Genomic DNA, 24210 nt, shown 5'->3' with positions numbered 1-24210 from the left:
TGAAAGGCAAGCACTTGCTCCTTCTCAGTTAGACAGTCAACAGCACTGTGACCGTCACTAATACCGCACCTATCACATGAAACGGCTTCTTGTCTAGTAACCAAGTGAACCGTCTATTGATCACCAGCATGTTGCAACTCTAATTTGTCAAAACGGGCATTCATGGCTTCCAGCTGAGCCACAACTGCATTGTTGTTAATAGAATTAACTGTCCGAATACCTCCTCTCGAGTTCCCATACTCAGCACAATGGGTAGCCATCTCTTCTATAATACCCCATCCCCATCATGGTTTTTCTGAAATCGCCCATTAGATGAGGCGTCCAAGATAGCACGGTGGTCATAATACAACCCATTATAGAACTGGTTCCATAAGAACCACTGATCAAAACCATGGTGAGGAAGAGACCTCACCAACTTCTTGAAACGACACCAAGCTTCATACAAGTTTTCATCCGGTGTCTGCTTAAAACTTGTGATTTTCCCTCTCAGCTGATTAGTGCGTTGTGGAGGAAAATACCTTTTATAGAAAGCAAGGGCCAAACTCTCCCAGTCAGTATATCGGTTGCAGTTCTGTCAAGATCAGTGAGCCATTCACGGGCTCCATCGGTCAAAGAAAAAGGAAAAAAGACCTCCTTAATCTTATCCTGGGTCACTCCCTTAGTAACGGGAATGGTAGATCAATAATCAGTGAAAACCTCCGTATGTTTACGCGGATCTTCACCCGCCATGCCTCAGAACAGGTTTCGTTCGACCAGGTTAATGTAGGATGGCCGGATGTGAAAAGTGTTGCCATCCTAGGTTGCAAGTTTAAAACCTTTAGGGATTGAGGCAGCTGTGGGCTTTGAGTGACTCGCGATATTAGGCATTCTCACTGGCTTGACGGCAGAAATAGAATTGTCTTCTTTACAAGACGGGTCTTTTGCAAACAGAAAATATTGTAGCTCGGGTTCAAAAGTACTCAAGACTTCCTTTTGAATCTTCCTCTGCAGTCTCAGTCTATGACGAAAGGTCCTTTCTGGCTCAGGATCAGCTGGTACTAACTCTGACCTACTAGACCTGGGCATAAACAGCACTGAAGAAAATAAGTGAGAACTGTCTAAAGGAATAAAAATTCCCCGAGACTGAGAAACATAAACGAAACAAAGAACAGACAAATAGGCAATTGCCTCCCCGGCAACGACGCCAAAATTTGATACGGTCGTTATGTACCAAAAATAAATACCTAAATAGGTATGGAAAAGGTCCTTTCGGTCCGCTATCCACCCTAGATTTCCACTAACTTAACTTTCGTCCTCATTAGGGTAGTCTACTGTTCATAACAGGCCTGTTCATTCCAATCTTCCGATCGCGGAACAAAGTTAACCAGATTAAAGTTATTTAGAAGCGTGCACTCAACTAAACATATTACAGTTATATTGCTATTGGGACAAGTTCTCACAAATAAATCATCTAGCCTATTCACGACATCATCACTTTACTATCATGGCTCCCCTAATCCTAACATAGAAGGGTTTAGCTACTCATGTTATCTGATTTAACAATAATGACAAATATACTAAGGGTAAACATAGTAGAAAGATTAAGATTAAACATATAATAAGCAAATCGATAACAAAAGAATAATAGAGTGAAGATTAAGAGAAATAAAGTATTGAATTAAGATTAAAAGAAAAAGAAAGATTACAATAAAACAAATCCGGCGTAAAGAACCAAGTAGCAGTGATTAAGAGCAAAGTTCCAGGGATTAACAGTAATTAAGAGTGTGTAGAACGTAATTAAGAGTCTGAAGAAGTGTTTATGACCTAATCACGACTTCCTTATATAGGGAAGCATTTTTTATTAACAAAATAAACCTAACACGGATTAGTTAACCCGTGTAACATAGAAAATCACTCGATCGAGGCTTTTTATTCCCCTCGAACGAGTATTCTTCCAGGAAAACCGTTCGATCGAGCACTTTAGGCTCTCGATGGAACACTTCCAAATAAGCTCCTCTCGATCGAGTATATAAACCACTCGATCGAACTCCTGCATCTGCCAAACTACTCGATCGAACTCCTGCATCTGCCAAACTACTCGATCGAACTCCAAAAGCTCTCGATCGAGTACTTTCCACTGAGAACAGCCCTGACTTCGTCTTATCAGCTCCCGAAGACCTTCCTTCAGCTTCTCGAGGTATGACTCCTGCTCTAAATCTCCGTCTCCTTAAAATGCATGCAAAGTGGGACGATTAAGGTACGATTCCACTACTTTTATGTCCGTTCCTGCAATTAAGACAAAACAAACCAAAGTAGCGAATTCGGGGCATTTCGCAATACAAAGCGATACAAATGGCATAGAAATGCGTGCAATAAGAGGCTAAAAATGCTATATAAATTGCACGTATCAAATCTCCCCGGCAATGGCGCCAAAATTTGATACGGTCGTTATGTACCAAAAATAAATACCTAAATATAACTAACATAGGCTAGCGATAAGTATGGTTGATCTCCACAAGGAGGCAAGATATTTATCTGTAAGTCCGTCAATCTAGTCACAATTGGGGGGTTTTAGGTTTTGTTTTCTAAACTACTAAAGAATAAAGGCAATAGAAATAGAGACAAGCGCGATAAAGCAAGCAAATTCGAGATATGTAATCAGATAAAAGAGGTATGTCAGGATTTCGGTTCACCATGCCAGTTCATCGACTCAGTCATAAATAATCTAGACAATATACTATGAGAAGGGCATAAGAAAGGTCCTTCCGGTCCTCTATCCACCCTAGATTTCCACTAACTTAACTTCCGTCCTCATTAGGGTAGTCTACTGTTCATAGCAAGTCTGTTCATTCCAATCTTCCGATCCAGGAACAAAGTTAACCAGATTAAAGTTATTTAGAAGCGTTTACTCCACTAAACATATTACAATTATATTGCAATGGGGACAGGTTCTCACAAATAAATCATCTAGCCTATTCACGACATCGTCAGTTTACTATCATGGCTCTCCTAATCCTAGCATAGAAGGGTTTAGCTACTCATGCTATCTGATTTAACAATAATAACAACGAATATGCTAAGGGTAAACATAGTAGAAAGATTAGGATTAAACATAAACTAAGCAAATCGATAACAAAAGAATAATAGAGCGAAGATTAAGAGAAATAAAGTATTGAATTAAGATTAAAAGGAAAAGAAAGATTACAATAAAGCAAATCCGGCGTAAAGAACCAATTAGCAATGATTAAGAGCAAAGTTCCAGAGATTAAGAGTAATTAAGAGTGTGTAGAACGTAATTAAGAGTCTGAAGAAGTGTTTATGACCTAATCACGACTTACTTATATAGGGAAGCGTTTTTTATTAACAAAATAAACCTAACAGGGATTAGTTAACCCGTGTAACATAGCAAATCACTCGATCGAGGCTTTTTATTCCCCTCGAACGAGTATTCTTCCAGCCAAACCGTTCGATCGAGCACTTTAGGCTCTCGATCGAACACTTCCAAATAAGCTCCTCTCGATCGAGTAGATAAACCACTCGATCAAACTCCTGCATCTGCCAAACTACTCGATCGAACTCCTGCATCTGCCAAACTACTCGATCGAACTCCAAAAGCTCTCGATCGAGTACTTTCCACTGAGAACAACCTTGACCTCGTCTTATCAGCTTCCGAAGACCTTCCTTCACGCTTCCCGAGGTATGACTCCTGCTCTAAATCTCCGTCTCCTTAAAATGCATGCAAAGTGGGACGATTAAGGTACGATTCCACTACTTTTAGGTTCGTTCCTGCAAGTAAGACAAAACAAACCAAAGTAGCTAATTCGGGGCATTTTGCAATACAAAGCGATACAAATGGCATAGAAATGCGTGCAATAAGAGGCTAAAAATGCTATATAAATTGCACGTATCAAATCTCCCCGACAATGGCGCCAAAATTTGATACGGTCGTTATGTACCAAAAATAAATACCTAAATATAACTAACAGAGGCTAGCGATAAGTAGGGTCGTTCTCCACAGGGAGGCAAGATATCTATCTGTAAGTCCGTCAATTTAGTCACAATTGGGGGGTTTTAGGTTTTGTTTTCTACACTACTAAAGATTAAAGGCAATAGAAATAGAGACAAGCGCGATAAAGCAACAAAATTTGAGATATGTAATCAGATAAAAGAGGTATGTCAGGATTTCGGTTCACCATGCCAGTTCATCGACTCAGTCATAAATAATCTAGACAATATACTATGAGAAGGGCATAAGAAAGGTCCTTCCGGTCCTCTATCCACCCTAGATTTCCACTAACTTAACTTCCGTCCTCATTAGGGTAGTCTACTGTTCATAGCAAGTCTATTCATTCCAATCTTCCGATCCAGGAACAAAGTTAACCAGATTAAAGTTATTTAGAAGCGTTTACTCCACTAAACATATTACAATTATATTGCAATGGGGACAGGTTCTCACAAATAAATCATCTAGCCTATTCACGACATCGTCAGTTTACTATCATGGCTCTCCTAATCCTAGCATAGAAGGGTTTAGCTACTCATGCTATCTGATTTAACAATAATAACAACGAATATGCTAAGGGTAAACATAGTAGAAAGATTAAGATTAAACATAAACTAAGCAAATCGATAACAAAAGAATAATAGAGCGAAGATTAAGAGAAATAAAGTATTGAATTAAGATTAAAAGGAAAAGAAAGATTACAATAAAGCAAATCCGGCGTAAAGAACCAATTAGCAATGATTAAGAGCAAAGTTCCAGAGATTAAGAGTAATTAAGAGTGTGTAGAACGTAATTAAGAGTCTGAAGAAGTGTTTATGACCTAATCACGACTTACTTATATAGGGAAGCGTTTTTTATTAACAAAATAAACCTAACAGGGATTAGTTAACCCGTGTAACATAGCAAATCACTCGATCGAGGCTTTTTATTCCCCTCGAACGAGTATTCTTCCAGCCAAACCGTTCGATCGAGCACTTTAGGCTCTCGATCGAACACTTCCAAATAAGCTCCTCTCGATCGAGTAGATAAACCACTCGATCAAACTCCTGCATCTGCCAAACTACTCGATCGAACTCCTGCATCTGCCAAACTACTCGATCGAACTCCAAAAGCTCTCGATCGAGTACTTTCCACTGAGAACAACCTTGACCTCGTCTTATCAGCTTCCGAAGACCTTCCTTCACGCTTCCCGAGGTATGACTCCCTGCTCTAAATCTCCGTCTCCTTAAAATGCATGCAAAGTGGGACGATTAAGGTACGATTCCACTACTTTTAGGTTCGTTCCTGCAAGTAAGACAAAACAAACCAAAGTAGCTAATTCGGGGCATTTTGCAATACAAAGCGATACAAATGGCATAGAAATGCGTGCAATAAGAGGCTAAAAATGCTATATAAATTGCACGTATCAAATCTCCCCGACAATGGCGCCAAAATTTGATACGGTCGTTATGTACCAAAAATAAATACCTAAATATAACTAACAGAGGCTAGCGATAAGTAGGGTCGTTCTCCACAGGGAGGCAAGATATCTATCTGTAAGTCCGTCAATTTAGTCACAATTGGGGGGTTTTAGGTTTTGTTTTCTACACTACTAAAGATTAAAGGCAATAGAAATAGAGACAAGCGCGATAAAGCAACAAAATTTGAGATATGTAATCAGATAAAAGAGGTATGTCAGGATTTCGGTTCACCATTGCAGTTCATCGACTCAGTCATAAATAATCTAGACAATCTATTGTGAGAAGGGCATGGGAAAGGTCCTTCTGGTCCACTATCCACCCTAGATTTCCACTAACTTAACTTCCGTCCTCATTAGGGTAGTCTACTGTTCATAGCAAGTCTATTCATTCCAATCTTCCGATCCAGGAACAAAGTTAACCAGATTAAAGTTATTTAGAAGCGTGCACTCCACTAAACATATTACAGTTATATTGCTATGGGGACAGGTTCTCACAAATAAATCATCTAGCCTATTCACGACATCATCACTTTACTACCATGGCTCCCCTAATCCTAACATAGAAGGGTTTAGCTACTCATTCTATCTGATTTAACAATAATAACAACGAATATGCTAAGGGTAAACATAGTAGAAAGATTAAGATTAAACATAAACTAAGCAAATCGATAACAAAAGAATAATAGAGCGAATATTAAGAGAAATAAAGTATTGAATTAAGATTAAAAGGAAAAGAAAGATTACAATAAAGCAAATCCGGCGTAAAGAACCAAGTAGCAGTGATTAAGAGCAAAGTTCCAGGGATTAAGAGTAATTAAGAGTGTGTAGAACGTAATTAAGAGTATGAAGAAGTGTTTATGACCTAATCACGACTTCCTTATATAGGGAAGCGTTTTTTATTAACAAAATAAACCTAACACGGATTAGTTAACCCATGTAACATAGCAAATCACTCAATCGAGACTTTTTATTCCCCTCGATCGAGTATTCTTCCAGCCAAACCGTTCGATCGAGCACTTTAGACTCTCGATCGAACACTTCCAAATAAGCTCTTCTCGATCGAGTATATAAACCACTCGATCGAACTCCTGCATCTGCAAAACTACTCGATCGAACTCCTGCATCTGCCAAACTACTCGATCGAACTTCAAAAGCTCTTGATCGAGTACTTTCCACTGAGAACAGCCTTGACTTCGTCTTATCAGCTTCCGAAGACCTTTCTTCACGCTTCCCGAGGTATGACTCCTGCTCTAAATCTCCGTCTCCTTAAAATGCATGCAAAGTGGGACGATTAGGGTACGATTCCACTAGTTTTAGGTCCGTTCCTGCAATTAAGACAAAACAAACCAAAGTAGCCTATTCGGGGCATTTTGCAATACAAAGCGATACAAATGGCATAGAAATGTGTGCAATAAAGGCTAAAAAGTCTATATAAATTGCAAGTATCACATGTGAAGGACCTCAAGTGCCACCACGGCACTACCCAACGGATATGAGGACCACCCTCCTCTACCAATCTCGAGGTCCAATAGGCCTCGATAGACGCAAAGCTATCCGAATACAACTTCTTCCTCATAGTAAGGTGACGGAAGGAGTAAGAAGAAGAATCAACCGGAGGCTCTACATACCTTAGCCTCTCCATGAGCCACACCTTGAGGATCCTTGGAGATCCTAACGAAGGAGCTTCTCTACAAGCGCCCTTCTTGTCCAAAGCTTGGATGATCTTGCCAAGCACCAACCATGATGGCTCCCAATCGTGCTCCATTTGCTCAACTATGTGCACAAGGGTCATGCTACCGTACCATCTTGACCCTTCATTCTTCAAGGCATCAACAAGGAGGTATGCATGTACTAGGCAAAAGGCAAGAGCCCTTCTCCTAGCCACCTTCGAGACATTCACATCCAACCGGTTTGAAAAGATGTTGATGAGAGCCAACATATCCACACCATGGGGAGCAAGGAGAAAGTTCACTTGGCTCGTTGACAAGCCCAACATTGAACGAATATTCTCTTTATAACACAACCGAGTCGGGGGAAGCACCGGAGTACAACCCGACCACCCTCCAATGGTGCCCACTTCTTCGGTAAGAGAGAAAATTTCACCTTTCGGGAAAACGAAAACATGATGTTTCGAATCCTAAAACCGAGAGCATGCTTCAAGGAACGAGGATTGCACCTTAATTTGACGAAGCACCAACAATTGACCAATTCCCATTACAACGAGTTGATACTTCTCGGGAGGCAACAAATCCCGACACCAATGTCGCAACCTATTTTCGAAAGTATCCATGAATTATTTTGTGGAAGAAGAAGAAAGGTTTTCGTAGAGATGTTTTTCGTGTTTCAGATGATGAAACAATGAAGCATAAATGTCCCTATTTATACAAAACAATCAGCGCTTTTTTCCGAAAAAGGGGGAAGCTTATTTGTATCGCCCAAGGCCTCGCGCCTCTTTGGGCTGATTCTCAGGATTCGCACCTTGATTTGTCCCTATCAAGTTGTGTTTCTTCCTGACACATTGATTTTCTCGCCTAAAAGCCCCCGCCTCTTCGGGCCTATCCGGAAATTTTTATGTTTTCTCACACTCACATTTCCTTGTTTTCGCGTTTTACGAAAACCAACACGGTTTCTATGACGCATCTTTAAACATACGGGTTTTTCTCTTCTTTTTAAGTGGGAAGGGCTAGTCGCCCCGATCCGCGACGGATCGTTTCTATGTCAGTCGAAAATTCCGAAAATTTTTCGATTTTTCGCATTTTCTCAAAAATTTGAACTCTTGCAAATCCGAGTCTTGATGTCACAAAAATCAAAAACACTCGCAAAATCTCTTTTGAAATTCATCCATGATGGTTTGAGTTTTAGTTTTTGAGTCGCAAATCAATTTTGGCAAAATTTGATGCAATTTAATTCAAACACGAATTAATTTCTCGAAATTTCACTACTTTTTTTTGAAAAATCCAAGCGTGACGACTTGTCGCGGAATTTTCAAAATTTCTTTTCGATTTCAGTTTTAACTTCGAGTCATCATTGTCATTTTTTGTTTTCATCAAATGCTTTTGCGTGTTCATGTGTATGCATATGTGCTACCTGTTGCCTGTTTTCTACACTAATGATGCAGGAACAAATGCCAAAGCAAAAGAGGAATCAACCGCTGACCGTGCTTCTCCGAAACACAACACAAAAAAGCCAAACACAAATAAATTACAAACCAAAAACACGTATATACAAACCGCCTCACGCAAAACACATTGACACACGTTTGATACAAACGACTGACCATACAAATAGGATCCGGTACAAGTATTTATCACGCAGACACTGGCCTAAAACAACGAACTGGGGGCTATCCGCCACCTACCGATCTAACCACTCCCTACCCTTTATGATCAGAAAAGAAGGGGAGCAACATGGAAAAGAAAGGAGTAACCGCGGAAGCAGAAGTGGTTACCATGACGGTAATACCTCTTTCCTACTCCGTAACAGAAAAAGAAACAATGCCTGGCATACTTCGGACGACATAAAAATCAGGAATTGTGACACAGTGCATCGCCGCGACGTTAACCCCCAATCGTCGGAATTCAATGATAAAAAGGAGCCACGACATAGAGTGCCACCTCGATGTTGAACCCTAATCATCAGAATTTAGCGACGACTGAAAACGACAACGTAGAACGACGCACTGGTGTTAACCCCCAAGCATCAGACGTCCAAATTTCTGCAGACAACAGCCAATGAGCAACACGTGATCAAAGGCCGGACAAAGGCCACTAAGGAGAAACATAACTCGACAAGGACAAGACAACAATCGTCTCTCCTCCTCCTGGATCATCCTCCTCCTCTAAAGCCTCGGCCACAGACCCAGTGGGCCCAGAAACCCCGGAACACTCACTTGAAATCAGGACAAAACAGAAACATCAGTCGAAATTTTGGCATTACGATGGCACAAAATGGACAAAATCCAAAAAAACAAGACTACCTGCAAATGCAAAAAAAAAAAAAAAAAAAAACAAAACAAGGGCAAACCCTCCCAAACTCTCCCAGCAAAACACTTCACAAAAATTCACAAAAACGACTCGCCATTCTTTTCAAGCAAAAGTCGAGTCAAAATAACGACAAAATTACAAAAACCACCGAACACCTCAAAGACCGCACAAGGTCCGCAAAATAAACAAAAAAAAAATTCCCGACACAACTTGCATTTTTCACAGCTAAAAAAAGGCAATTTTACGCCAATTCGGGCACAAACGGGTCAAAATTCAAAATTACGACCACAACAAAACCACGTGATTTAATCAGGTCTCAAAGTGACCTAAACTACCGTTAAGGTCCATTTCAAGACAATCCGGCTCAGTTTGAGCCCAAACAGATGCTTATTTTGTCAGCATAAGACCGTCTCACAAAGGCAAAAATTCAAATTTTGCCCACAACGCCCTACGAAGGTTCAATATAGCAAAGACAGTCTTCCCCGACTACAATGCAACCTAGTGGGGCACACAACTCAAGCAAACAAGCACAACGTTGTGAAATGAGACAATCTTTTGTCTCATTCACGTTTTTTGCTCCTAGAGGGCGGGAATGGGGTCCAAAATGCAAACTAAAAGTACTCCTATACTCCTAAGCAGGTTTCTAACCTAATGCAATCATCAATTTCACTCGAAAATGGGCCAAGCAAAAACGCCCAAATCGATTTTCGAAGGGTTAGGGTTTCACCCTAATTCAATTAACAAAAAAGTAAACAAATTCAAATGGATTCAAGAGTTTTTACATACCTTGAGATGACATGAGGACAATGGGTGAAAACAAGCAAAAGACGAAGTCGAAAAATGGCGATTTTGTGGGTTTTTACGGTTTTGTGTCGAAGAAGACGAAGGCAATGGGGAGTTCGACCTTCTCGCGTCTTTTTAGAGAAAAAAGGAGAGGCTCCTTGCCTCGCAGGACGGCTCGCGCCTCTTTGAGGTGCTCCCCTGCTTATTCAGCGAAGTTTTGGGCTTTAGCCCAATTTACTTGCTATTTTCACAAAATTTCAAACGACGGAATTAAAAACCGTCATTTTCAAATCAAATACAAAATAGTGAAATTCAAATTCGCTATTTTCACAAAATTTCAAACGACGAAATTAAAAACCATCATTTTAAAATCACAAAAAATAAATAGTGAAATTCAAATTCGCTATTTTTCACAAATTTCAACAACAAGATTAAAAACTGTCATTTTCAAAAAAAAAAAAAAAATTACAAAATAAGCAAATTCAGATTCGTTATTTACAATTTCAAGACGGCGGCATTAAAAGCCATCACCTTTTTTCAAACAAAAACAGGAAAGTGGAATTCAAATTCACTACCCCTCACAAACTTCAAATCACGAGAAGACGAGATTAAAACCGTTACCTCCCAAACAAACATAGGATAGCGGAATTCACATCTGCAATTTCTACAAATATAAACAAACGGCAATAAAAACCATTACGTCTCTTCAAGTTTCAAAATCGCCGCCAACCACGGGAGCCAGGCTCGAGCCTATCTCTTTCCGGCGCCACAAATATTCAACATAAACACCAAAATTCCCCAGCAGGATATCGGAAACCTCCCCATGGAGCCCACTAACTCAACGACCTCTCGAAATAGGCCTGTCCAACCCAGCTATTTCCCACGGTCGATCATTCAACATGCCTGGGGTGCCTCAAAATGCGCCACCTTTAGTATGGCTGGCGAGCCTCAAAATGCACCACCTTCGACATGGCTGACAAGCCTCAAAACGCGCCTTCAACATGGCTGGCGAGCCTCAAAACGCAACTTCAACATGGTTGGCGAGCCTCAAAACGCGCCTTCAGTATGGCTGGCGAGCCTCAAAACGTACCTTCAACGCGGTTGGCGAGCCCCATCATATCCGTAACACGGCTGGTGATACCGTCATTTTAGTATCAAATATAATTACCTAGAACAACTAACAGAAGTTATCAGAAGTAAGGTTGATCTCCACAGGGAGGCTAATGTATCTATCTGCTAATTACGCCTGTCTAGTAACAAATGGGGGTTTTAAAGTTGATTTCTAAACTAATAAAGGTTTAAGGCAAGAGAAATAAGGCTAAAGAACAGTAAAGCAAGAAAAAGCAAGATATGTGATCAGATAAAGAGAGATATGTCAGGAATTCGATTCACCATGGCAGTTCACTAACTCAGTCGTAAATAGTTTAGACGATCTACTGTGAGAAGGGCAAGGGAAAGGTCCTTCCGATCCGTTATCCACCCTAGATTACGACTAACTTAACTTCCGTCCTCATTAAGGTAGTCTATTATTCATAACAGGTCTGTTCATTCCAATCTTCCGATCTAGGATTGAATTTAACCAAATTAAAGGGTTTAGAAGCGTGCACTCAACTAAACTTATTACATTTATATTGCTATAGACACAGTTCTCACAATCAATCGTCTAGCCTATTCACAACATCGTCACTTCACTACCACGACTCCCTTAATCGTAACATACGGGAGTATAGCTACTCATGCTATTGATATTAATAATGATAACAATATTGAATATGCTAATAAGAGACATGATAAACGAATAAAAAGGATGAAGCATAAATTAATCAACAAAGACAATAGAACAAGAGAACAATGATTAAGAGTAAACAAAGGATTAAATTGAGATTAAAGAGAAAGGAGAGATTACAAATCTTAGATCCGGAAAAAAAGAGGCAGAGAACAAGTTCTAGCAGTAATTAGAAGAGTAATTAGGAGTAGAGTACGGTATGATAAGATGTGATTATTAACCTAATGACGTCTTCCCTTATATAGGGAAGCGTTTATTAACAAAAATAAACCTAAACACGGAATAAAAATCTCGGGTAAATAAATAAACCACTAGATCGAGGCATTTCATTCCTTTTGATCGAGTGATTCTTCAGCCGTTCCCTTCGATCGAACAAACTCGGCCTTCGATCAAAAGCTTCCAAAACAACCCTGTTTGATCGAGTACAGCAGGGACTCGATCGAACTCCTAGCTCTGCCAAAACCACTCGATTGATCATAGAAGACCTCGATCGAGTAACTTGCCACTGAAAACAGCTCGAACAACATTTGGTTAGCTTCTAAGGACCTCCTTCACGCTTCCCGAGGTATGACATTCTGCTCTAAATCTTCATGTCCTTAAAATGCATGCTAGGAGGAGCGAATAAGGTACGATTCCACTACTTTAAGGTCCATTCCTGCAAACGAGACGAAACAAACCAAAGTAACCAATTCGGGGCATTTTGCAATACAAAGCAATGAAATTGATATAGAAATGCGTGCAATAAGAGGCTAAAAAGATTATATAAATTGCACGTATCAAATCTCCTCAAATCGAACCTTTCCTCGTCCTCGAGTAAACTAAATGCAAACTAATGGAACGGATAAGAAAACTCAGAGCTAGCTATAACTTGTCCACTTAAACCGTTTAATGCAATCAAAACTAACAATTATAGCTACAACATTCAAGCGCAAACGAGTTGTATGATGTCTATAAATAAGCTGAACCGTCGACCTTGCAAGACCTTTAAAATCGGACTCTCACGGGTCACTCTTCTCTCATGAAGCAAAGGGTAAGTGTAAATGTGTAAGAGAAGAAGATAAATCAGTCACTCACCTAAACTACGATCCACATAAACATGCATGCAACAAAATGATAGACGATTCTAATCACCATACATACATTCCAACCAAACACTGTCCGTCACAGACGAGGGCTTACAAAAGTTATAGAAAAGTGAGGCAATGGGTAAGAAAAGGCAAAACAATTATGGGATATGTGGAGGTAGAGCGTCAAGCTAACACCTAAACAGTACCATATAAGAACATCCAATTCTCAGCCGACTAGAAATTTAAGCACAAATGTCCTTCTCTGGCACAAAACTCACTAAACCAAAAACAACAACTCCTAAAATGATATAAAAAAAACATAGGAGTAAGACCGTCACAAACTTCCCTTTTTTAAACGGTCTATTCTTTTTCTTTTACTTTATTTTATTTTCTCTTTTCCATGCTTTTCTCATTTTCCTGCCCACATCTTTTTTTTTTAAAAAAAATTTTCACAACTTTTTTCCAATACATATCCTCCTTTATTTTCTTTTCTACCAACTCCATGTGAATTAGAACGAACAAACTCGCATCAATGAGAAATAAACCACAAAAATACACTAAATTAGCTTGACACGCAGACTTAATTTGGGTGTAGTTAATGGGTCAAAAGGCTAAGTTTGGCTAATGTGGAGCTAAATGGGTGAAAATGAAAGAAAGGGAAAAATTGCAAGCACCTCCCTGCATGTGACACTGACCACAAATCCGAATGTATGCAAGTGATACGTGCAATTTATATAGACTTTTTAGTCTCTTATTGCACGCATTTCTATGCCATTTGTATCACTTTGTATTGCAAAAATGCCCCGAATTGGCTACTTTGGTTTGTTTTGTCTTAATTGCAGAAATGGACCTAAAAGTAGTGGAATCGTACCTTAGTCGTCCCACTTTGCATACATTTTAAGGAGACGGAGATTTAGAGCAGGAGTCATACCTCGGGAAGCGTGAAGGAAGGTCTTCGTAAGCTGACAAGACGAAGTCAAGGCTGTTCTCAGTGGAAAGTACTCGATCGAGAGCTTTTGGAGTTCGATTGAGTGATTTGGCTGCTGTAGTTGGTCGATCGAGTAGATCCTATGCTCGATCGAAATGAGCTTATTTGGAAGTGTTCAATTGAGAGCCTAAAGTGCTCGATCGAACGGTATGGCTGGAAGAATACTCGATCGAGGGGAATAAAAAGCCTCGATCGAGTGATTTGCTATGTTACACGGGTTAACTAATCCGTGTTAGGTTTATTTTGTTAATAAAAACGCTTCCCTATATAAGAAAGTCGTGATTAGGTCATAAATATCTCTACACTCTCTTAATTACGTTTTACACAACTCTTTATACTCTTAATCTCTGGAACTTTGCTCTTAATCATTGCTACTTAGTTCTTTACGCCGGATTCACTCTATTGTAACCTTTCTCTTCTCTTGATTTTAATCCTTTTTTATTCTTAATCATTGTTCTCTTATTTATTGTTCTTATCTAATTGTTTATGTTGCATCTTTAATGTCTTTATATTATATCTACTCTTAGTATATTCATGATTATTGTTATTGTTATTGATTTCAAAAGCATGAGTAGCTAATCTCCCTATGTTAGGATTAGGGGAGCCATGGTAGTAAAGTGACGATGTCGCGAATAGGCTAGATGATTTATTTGTGAGAACCTGCCACCATAGCAATATAACTGTAACATGTTTAGTTGAGTGCACGCTTCTAAATAACTTTAATTTGGTTAATTTCTTTCCTGGATTGGAATATTGGAATGAACAGACCCGCTATGAACATTAGACTACCCTAATGAGGACGGAAGTTAAGTTAGTTGAAATCTAGGGTGGATAGTGGACCGGATCGGAAGGACCTTTCCCTTGCCTTTCTCACAGTAGACTGTCTAGATTATTTATGACTGAGTCGATGAACTGCCATGGTGAACCGAAATCCTGACATACCCCTTTTATCTGATTACATATCTCAAATTTTCTTTCTTTATCGCGCTTGCCTATATTTTTCTTACCTTTAATCTTTAGTAGTTTAGAAAACAAAACTTAAAACCCCTAATTGTGACTAGATAGTCTTGCCTCCCTGTGGAGATCGACCCTACTTATTGCTAGCTTCTGTTAGTTATATTTAGGTAATTATTTTTGGTACATAACGACCGTATCAAATTTTGGCGCCGTTGCCGGGGAGGCAATAGCCTATTTGTCTGTTCTTTGTTTCATTTATCTTTGTCGGTCTCAGAGAATTTTTATTCCTTGAGACAGTTCTCACTTATTTTCTCCAGTGCTGTTTATGCTCAGGTCTAACAGGTTAGAGTTAGTTCCAGCTGATCCTGAGCCAGAAAGGACCTTTCGCATTAGACAAAAACTGCAGAGGAAAATTCAAAAGGAAGCCTTGAGTACTTTTGAACCGGAGCTAGAACACTTTCTTTTTGCAGAAGACCCGTCTTGTGAAGAAGACAAATCTATTTCTGCCATAAATCCATTGAAAATGCCTAATATCGCTAGTCACTCAGAGCCCACAGCTGCCTCAATCCCTAAAGGTTTCAAACTTGCGACCGAGGATGACAACACTTTTGACATCCGACCGTCCTACATTAACCTGGTCGAACGAAACCTGTTCCGAGGCGTGGCGGGTGAAGATTCGCGTAGACATATGGAGGTTTTCACTGATTATTGCTCTACCATTCCCGATACTAAGGGAGTGACCCAGGATAAGATTAAGGAGGTCTTGTTTCCTTTTTCTTTGACCGATGGAGCCCGTGAATGGCTCACTGATCTTGACAGAACTGCAGCCGGTATTACTGACTGGGAGAGTTTGGCCATTGCTTTCTATAAAAGGTATTTTCCTCCACAACGAACCAATCAGCTGAGAGGAAAAATTACAAGTTTCAAGCAGACACCGGATGAAAACTTGTATGAAGCTTGGTGCCGTTTCAAGAAGTTGGTGAGGTCTCTTCCTCACCATGGTTTTGATCAGTGGTTCTTATGCAACCAGTTCTACAATGGGTTGTATGATGACCACCGTGCTATCTTCGACGCCTCATCTAATGGATGATTTCAGAAGAATAATGATGATGACAAGAGACGGGGTATTATAGAAGAGATGGCTACCCATTATGCTGAGTATGGGAACCCGAGAGGAGGTATTCGGACAATTAATTCTATTGACAACAGTGCATTTGTGGCTCAGCTGGAGGCCCTGAATGCCCGTTTTGACAAATTAGAGTTACAACATGCTGGTGATCAACAGATGGTTCACTTGTTGACTAGAAAAGAAACCGTTTCATGTGAGAGGTGCGGTATTAGTGACGGTCACACTGCTGTTGACTGTCTAACTGAGAAGGAGCAAGTGCTTGACTTTCAGTAATATAGGCAAAGTGGCTCCTATTATAACAATCAGAGTTGAGTCCATCCCAATTTGAGATGGATTAGTCAGAATGTTTTGAATCCTACCCCTCCTCCGCAGCAACAACAACCCTATGTCCCTCCTCACAAAGCTCAACAAGGTTTTCAAAAGCCTCCATCCTTTCCACCTCCGCAACAAGGTGCTTCTTCTAGTGGGGTAAGTGAGATGACTGAATTGAAGTCAATGATACAATCGTTGATTGTCCAATTGCAAAGGAGTGAACAACAAAAATATGCGGCGATTAAGTCACTCGAGTCTTAAATTGCTCAACTTGCCACTAACCAATCTACAAGAAAGCCGGGTCATCTACCGTCTCAACCCGATAAGAATCAACATGAGATGTTAATCTGATAAATTTGCGAAGCGGTCTCTCTTATGAAGGACCCAAAATGTCAACTGGTGAAGACATATCAGACCCGAGACCTGTTGTTGCCGAGAGTGAACAGTCATCCATTGACGAAAATGTGCTTAATCCAAGGAAAATACTCGATCGAATTATTTCTGGTGGTCGATCGAGTAAAATTGATGAGAATATTACTCGATCGAGTGAAACTGTTGGTCGATCGAGTAAAGCTGCTAATCAAGAGTTCGATCGAGAGGAGGAAATACCTCGATCGAATGAATTTGCTGAGAAGAGTGCTCGATCGAGTGAAAATATACCTCGATCAAGTGATGCTGACAAAGAGGATTTCGATCGAGTTGCTGATAATGCTCGATCGAATGAAGTTGTTGCTGAAAGACCTCAATCGAGAGGCAAAAGAGATCGATCGAGCAAAAATATTGATGAACCTGTCGAGACATTGGCAGAATGAAACAAAGGGTTAGAAATTCCTATCACGGTTCCCTTTCCAAGGCGATTGCAGAATAATAAGGCTAACCAACAATTCAGGAAATTTGCTGAAATCCTGAAGAGCCTTCATGTCAACGTTCCTTTCGCCGAACAGCTTACCCAGGTACCCTCTTACATGAAGTTTATGAAAGAAATTTTAATGCGTAAAAGGCATATAAGTGACCATGAAACGGTGGCTTTGACAGAAGTAGGGTCCGCCTTAGTTCAGAATAAGACACCACCCAAACAATCAGATCCGGGTAGCTTTTCAATTCCATGTCATACATGGACCCACTTAATTGACAATGCGCTATGTGACTTAGGAGCTAGCGTGATTGTCTTACCTCTGTCTCTCGTTAAGAGACTAGGTTTGACCAAGTTTAATTGTACCAATATGACCGTTCAGATGGCCGACCGTAGTATATCACGGCCACTAGGTGTCTTAGAGGACATACCTGTGAAAATCGGGAGATTCTTTATTCCCGTTGACTTTGGGGTCTTAGAAATACCCGAAGACTCTTATACCCCTATTATTTTAGGGCGACCATTCTTATTTACTACTCGTGCAGTAATTAATGTCGGGGGGAAGACCCTTACCTTCCAGGTAGGAGATGAGGAGCTGACGTTTCATCAGTTCAAAGCTCGTAGGGCCCCTATGCAAGTTCAACCTTGCAATGCCCTACCCTCTATTGACCCAGATTTAGACTCTCCAGCTGAGAATATTGAATATTGTGCTGCTATAGTAACACCTCCGCCTCAGACTGAGTGCAAAAAGGAGGACTATTCTGTTGTTTACCTTGCTACAGGTACAGATAGAGTGGATACTGAAGATGCTGTCCGTCATGGTGCAGTGAAAGTCAATTCAAGTGATGGGGATTTTGTAAAGGATGATGCCACTGCCAATAGGAATGTCAAAAGTAAGAAGAAAGTGAAGGCGTATGTGGATGCAAACTATTCTCCTTCCATCAATTCGAGTACAAGCTCATGGCGATCAAAGAGGACGGTCTGCGATGCTAAAGGGACCTCCTCCAGTTAGAAGCCCTCTTATGGGCTACTACAGTGCTTCGGAAGATGAGCGGGGGAATGCTCCGTTGTAAAATTTTGTAATTTTGAATTTCCGTTAGACATTTTAATTGCGTTTTTAGACTGTTGACTTGATGCGTGTCTTTTATATGATGTTTTACATCCTATTTTCCACGCATTTCAGAGCTCATTCATGTAGTTTATGCTACATTTCTCCCTATTTCCGTCTACTTCCGTATTTTTGTACATTATTGCATAAATGTGAAGAATTTAGCGGAAATTAAGCTAAATCCGTCCCCGAGTACCTTGCATTGCATTTGACGTGGGGAATTCACTTAAGGAACGAGCTCGGTGCGCATTTCAAGGCCCAAAAGACAAGTCCACGAGATTATAGAAGTCAAGTACCAGCTAAAGCAGTCGATCGACCAGTACCCTTAGTCGATCGACCAACCCACGGGATCGAAGCTCTTGTCAGACATCGCATCCCGATCGATCGACCGGTCCCAGCAGTCGATTGACCACACCGCTACTTCAGACGAGAATTAAAAGATCGAGGAAAAGCAAGCCCATGATGTTTAGGTTTTGACAATAAGTGTTACGTATATTTTCTATATAACGTAACCTAGTTTCCAGAGATATTCATTCAGAAATTTACCTAGTTTTACATTCAGTTCTTTAGACAATAATTAGGGTTTGGGAATATTGGTTTGCATCGGATTTTCATTCGTACTTCTAATCATTCCTCTGCAATTTTGGTATTCTTCCTGTTCTATTTTCAGTTCATCTTTATCGCGTTGATAGTATAGAAATTGTTAGTTAGTTTCCAAAGCCAATATTATCGTTTTTGTTAATTGTTTGTTCTTTCGTTTTAAGTATGAATTCTTCTGTCTATTTCGTTAATCTCATTGTTGTTATCATCTCTAGTATGAGTATCTAATTTATTCGTGCTAGGATGTAGGGGAATTATAGTGTAGGCGGCAATATAATGAACACGGCCTGAATCGCATGTCAGTCGATCGACTGGTTAACCTGGTCGATCGACTGACCTCGTGAGGTTTTACTTTCGTTTTAATTGTTTTAATTCTTTTTTCGACGAATCGAGTGCACACGACTAGTTGAATGCTTAATATATGACTAACCCATTAGATCGAGAGATAGGGACAGTTGCTAGATCACCAATTAAAATGACTAAACTATGCTGAGATCGAAAGATAGGTAAAGTTTAGATTATAAGTCACTTTTCAGGACGAGAGTCAATATTAGTGATATTAGGGACTTATAGCGAGATCGAAAGATGCTATCTGTTAAGAGTGGACCGAGAGGACCTCTTGTTTCCTGCCTCATGTGTTTGATTTAGACCGACCTAGTTTGCTGCCGCCGAAACTATAGTGAACCGACCATCCTAGTACCCTTCTTTTATCTGTTTTATCCGTTTATTTAGTTTATTGTTTTTATTGTTATTAGCTTTAGACCAAATCAAATCAACCCCCACTTTCGTTACCTTAGACTAAATTAGACAATTAAAAGTTACATTCGCCTCCTTGTGGTTCGACCCTGTTACCACTAGCCTAGGTTAGTCTTAATAGGAAATTATAAATCTTATTTTTGGTACTCACAACGACGGGTATCAAATTTTGGCGCCGTTGCCGGGGAGGCAATTGTTCTAATTTTTAGTTGTTTTTATTTAGTCTTTCTTTAGTTTAAGGGACTTCCGTTCCTTAAACTTTTCTTATATTCTTTCTGTAGTTTCTTCTTATGTGCAGGTCACAGGGTGGTGAACTAATACCGTTCAATCCTGAGATTGAGAAATCCTTGCGTGAGTTGAGACGATCATCAAGGGTATTGCCGACAGAGGAAGAGCTGAGTACTCTGTCAAGTTACTACGAGAACGCTCTATTCGAAGAAGATCCACCCATATGTCCTGCTTCTATTTCTTCAGCTGAGACAGTCACTTCTCCAGAAATTCCAATCATGGCTGAAGAAGCAACGATTGCCAGTCACTCAGAGCCGATAGCTGCGAATCTCTACAAAGGATTCGAACTACCAGGGGAGGCAAGAAAATTCGAGCCGAAGCCTTTCTATATCAACTTGGTTGAGAGAAACCAGTTCGGGGGAGCTGCAAATGAAGATGCAGCCAAGCATATGGAGATTTTTATCGATTATTGCTGCTCTATACCCCCGCCGACCGGCGTGACTCAGACCAGATAAAGGAGACCATGTTCATTTTCTCTCTTCCTGATGTTGCGAGGGAGTGGTATAGAGATCTGGATCGAGTCGCTCATGGGATCACCGATTGGAATTCCTTGGCCTTGGCATTCTACAAGAAATACTTCTCTGCCTCGAAGACGAATGCCATTAGAGCTCAGATCACGAGCTTCAAACAGGGACCTGATGAGAACTTTCATGAAGCATGGGTCCGTTTCAAGAAGTTGGTGCGAACCATACCGCACCATGGGTTCGAAAAATGGAGTCTTTGCAATCAGTTCTATAACGGGCTGTATGACGATCAGAGAGCCATTTTGGATTTCATGACCAATGGCCGATTTGCTGAGAATATGGGAGAGACTAAGGGGTGGAAGATCATTGATGACTTAGCCACCCATAAAGCTGAATATGGGAATTCGAGAGGTAATCAGAGGAGGGCTGCTGAATCTTCTTCTGTAGCTGCACTAGAACCTCTCACTGCAAGGTTTGATAAATACGAATAGGGAGGAGCTTTAAAAGGGGGGATGTACCATGTTAATGCTGTTTGAGACGGTCCTTTCGTCTGTAGAAGATGTGGAGCCGAGGGGCATGTCTTAGAAAATTGTCCTAGTCCCTTCGAGTCTTGTGCTGCCTTTCAACATTATAGGCAGACAAACACGTACTATGAGCCGAATGTCCACCCGAACTTGAGGTGGAGAAGCCATAATGTCCTGAATCCGACTCAACCTCCACAACAGCAGTAGCAACAAGCTTATGTGCCCCCTCACAAACAACCATGTCAGAAACCTCCCTATGTGCCGCAGCAGCAACAAACCCAAAATTCCGAGTTTGCTGAGTTGAAGAATATGATGCAAAAGGAGTCCCAAGCTAGAGAGGCCGGGATGAAATTGCTAGAAAGTCAAATTGCTCAATTGGCTAGCAAGAATACCACTCGAGCTCCGGGACACCTACCGACTCAAACTGACCAAAAGGAGACCCTTAATGCCATCACTTTGAGGAGCGGGTCTACCCTGGAGGGGCCTGCTATGATTGAGGATGCCCCTGAAAAAGATAAGCCGGAATCGAGTCAAAACAAAGCTGGAACGAACAAAGGAAAGAAAAAGGCGTCTACCAGGTACATCAGTCGATCGACTGACTTACCCGGTCGATCGACTGAAGTGCGACAACCAGAAGCTACTGTTCCTGTACAAGTCAGTCGATCGACTGACATCACTGGTCGATCGACTGAGATCACTGCTGATAGTGAGCCTTTTCGTCCTCCGATGCCCGATAACTTGAGGGATCATTTATTTTGGGGTACGACAGTCCCGAAAATATTAGGGCAAGACCCAAGTGCTGAAGGGTCAGTCCCGGTTCCGAAGTTCGACCCAATGTCGATCAATGGTTCATATTTGAGACGGTCTGAAGAGGGGTCAAGCTTCAACAAGGAGAAGGTGGTGGACTTTCAGCCTAAGTCCAGGGATGTCAGCATGCGTGATTTAGAGGAGAGGGCTAAGCTACTTCTTACAGCCCCATATCCGGAAAGACTAGTGCCGACGAAGGAATGGGTATCTTTCAATAAATTTGAAAAAGTTATTCGTAGCTTGAATGTACAAGTGCCTTTCCTTGAGTTAGTTAATCAAGTGCCTACTTACACTAAATTCATGAAACAACTCTTGTCTAAGAAAAAGTCACTTGAAACTGTGCATACTGTCGCATTAACTAAAGATTCATGCTCTTATTTGTCTCATACTGCACCTCACAAACTAGAAGACTCGGGTAGTTTTTCTGTTCCTTGCAATATAGGTACCTTCTCAATTGAGAAGGCGTTATGTGACCTAGGAGCTAGTATAAGTGTAATGCCCTTGAGTCTTGCTAGGAAGCTAAAATTGACTAGGTTTGCAGTCACAGATATGACAGTGCACATGGCTGACCGATCTGCGGTCCAGCCAATAGGAGTCTTAGAGGACATCCCCGTGCAAATAGGGAAGTTTTTCTTCCCTGTTGACTTCGTCGTACTTGACATGCCTGAGGATGCCCATATTCCCATTATTTTGGGTAGGCCATTTTCGCACACCGCTTCTTTGGTGCGATCATAGCGTTGGTTCGGGTACCTTGACCTTTAAAGTAGGGAAGCATTCCATTGTTTTTGCCCAACCTGCTAAGAAGAAAGACCCCGTGTGGCCTGTAACTTGCAATACGGTTTCTGAAAAGAAATCTTATTTTATACTTCCCGATATGCCTGTCTCTATTCTACTCCTGTTGTGACACCTCCGCCCCGAACTGGGAGCAAATTGGAGGAAGATTTGTCTATTTCTGATATTGCAGGAACTGGTTTGGGGAAGGAAGAGCCGCAAGTTACTCCAGCTGTGAGGGAGCCGATCATTTCACGAGGCGGTCTTGGTTGCCTTAGCTATGGCACTGATGAGGAAGTTGATGACGAGCCGGTCAAAGTAAGAGAGTCCGATTTGGATTCTGACGAGTCCGAAGAGATCATTGACTGGGGAGATATAGAAGCTGTTGATCCGTTGAGTTCGGCGGATGTTGAAGCTAAGAAGGGTGCAGCTGAGAAGATAAGCACCGTTGAGGCTATCTCTTGTAGCCAGAAGCCGACGAAGTGGGCCATACCATGGCCGTTCTTGATCAACTATTAGTTGATCACCTGCTTTACAAACATTTTATTGCTTTTAGACTCTCTTTTTATTGCTTTTGTGTGTGCGAGACTTCGCATTCATTTCGTTTGTTAGGATTTTTAAGTACTTTAGACTTTGGTTTGGGTTTTGCGCAATTTTGGGCGCGTATTATTGTGCAATTGCATGTTTTTAGACCCCATTAGCTCAAGTAATTGAGCAAATACGAAGAAATCGAAGTTACAAAGACTTACCCGGTCGATCTGCCTTCCATGGTCGATCGGCGAGTTGCGCATCTCAGGAGTTTCTGTTCCTGTTCACTTTGGTCGATCGACTGCCATCTATGGTCGATCGACCACTGTCGCTGTTGTACCTGTTCACGACCTTTCCCCTGCTGTGTTGGGTCGTTTTGCGGGATTAAGGGAGTTTTCTACTCTATTTTATTTCCCGACTCATTTCTGATTTCTTCCATTTTCTTAACTTTGCACATAATTACCGCTTCTTTATTGCTTTCTCGGTTTTATGCGTGGTACTTTGTTTGTCTTTTCAGGTACTTAACAGTAGCACTTCGGCTCACCGAAACCCCTAGCTCACACCTTTGGTTTGGGAGGTTTCCTTTGCTGCGCTTAAAATCTTGTGAGTTCCCGATTTCCACTTCATGTCGTATTTGTTTATTTTCTCGCAAATTCCCATTTCTCTTTTCTTCATTACATGATTTTGCACAATGGGGACATTGTGCGATTTGGTTTGGGGAAGGGTTTTGCGTCGCATATCATTTGCTTGCATTCACGTTTACATTTTGTTTTGCATTGTTTATTTCATTTCTTATATACAAAATACCAAAAAATTGAAAAATTTCAAAAATTTCAAAAAAATGCATGTTTATTTTAGCATATAGGTCGATTCGGAACGGTAGTATTTCAATGATGACATTGCATTTGCACTTGTTTATGCCTAAGCCTTGCTAATTGACATGTTATTAGTAGAATCGTATATGCATAGTCTACGAGTTTTCGTTAATTTATTCGCTGAACTTGAGACTTGACTTTGATTTTTGGCAAGCTACATCATATTTCTAAGATTTAGAGCCTATAACTG

General features: G+C 40.8%; 3 non-coding genes across 3 annotated transcripts; 1 reads left to right on the top strand and 2 right to left on the bottom strand.

The window, feature by feature from the left end:
• The first annotated feature begins 386 nt into the window (after positions 1 to 386).
• Positions 387 to 492, top strand: LOC141588963 (small nucleolar RNA R71). Its single transcript, XR_012519928.1, has one exon. It is a non-coding gene; the product is annotated as a small nucleolar RNA R71 (small nucleolar RNA).
• Positions 493 to 15904: 15412 nt separating this feature from the next.
• LOC141589002 (small nucleolar RNA R71) lies at positions 15905 to 16010 on the bottom strand. Its single transcript, XR_012519963.1, has one exon. It is a non-coding gene; the product is annotated as a small nucleolar RNA R71 (small nucleolar RNA).
• A 4639-nt stretch (positions 16011 to 20649) lies between these two features.
• Positions 20650 to 20756, bottom strand: LOC141588892 (small nucleolar RNA R71). Its single transcript, XR_012519858.1, has one exon. It is a non-coding gene; the product is annotated as a small nucleolar RNA R71 (small nucleolar RNA).
• Between the last annotated feature and the right edge of the window lie 3454 nt (positions 20757 to 24210).

This window comes from Silene latifolia, chromosome 6, assembly GCF_048544455.1.
Source record: "Silene latifolia isolate original U9 population chromosome 6, ASM4854445v1, whole genome shotgun sequence".
Classification (NCBI taxonomy): domain Eukaryota; kingdom Viridiplantae; phylum Streptophyta; class Magnoliopsida; order Caryophyllales; family Caryophyllaceae; genus Silene; species Silene latifolia.
Note: the sequence above shows the minus strand (reverse complement) of the source record. Positions and strands in the feature narration are given on the sequence as shown.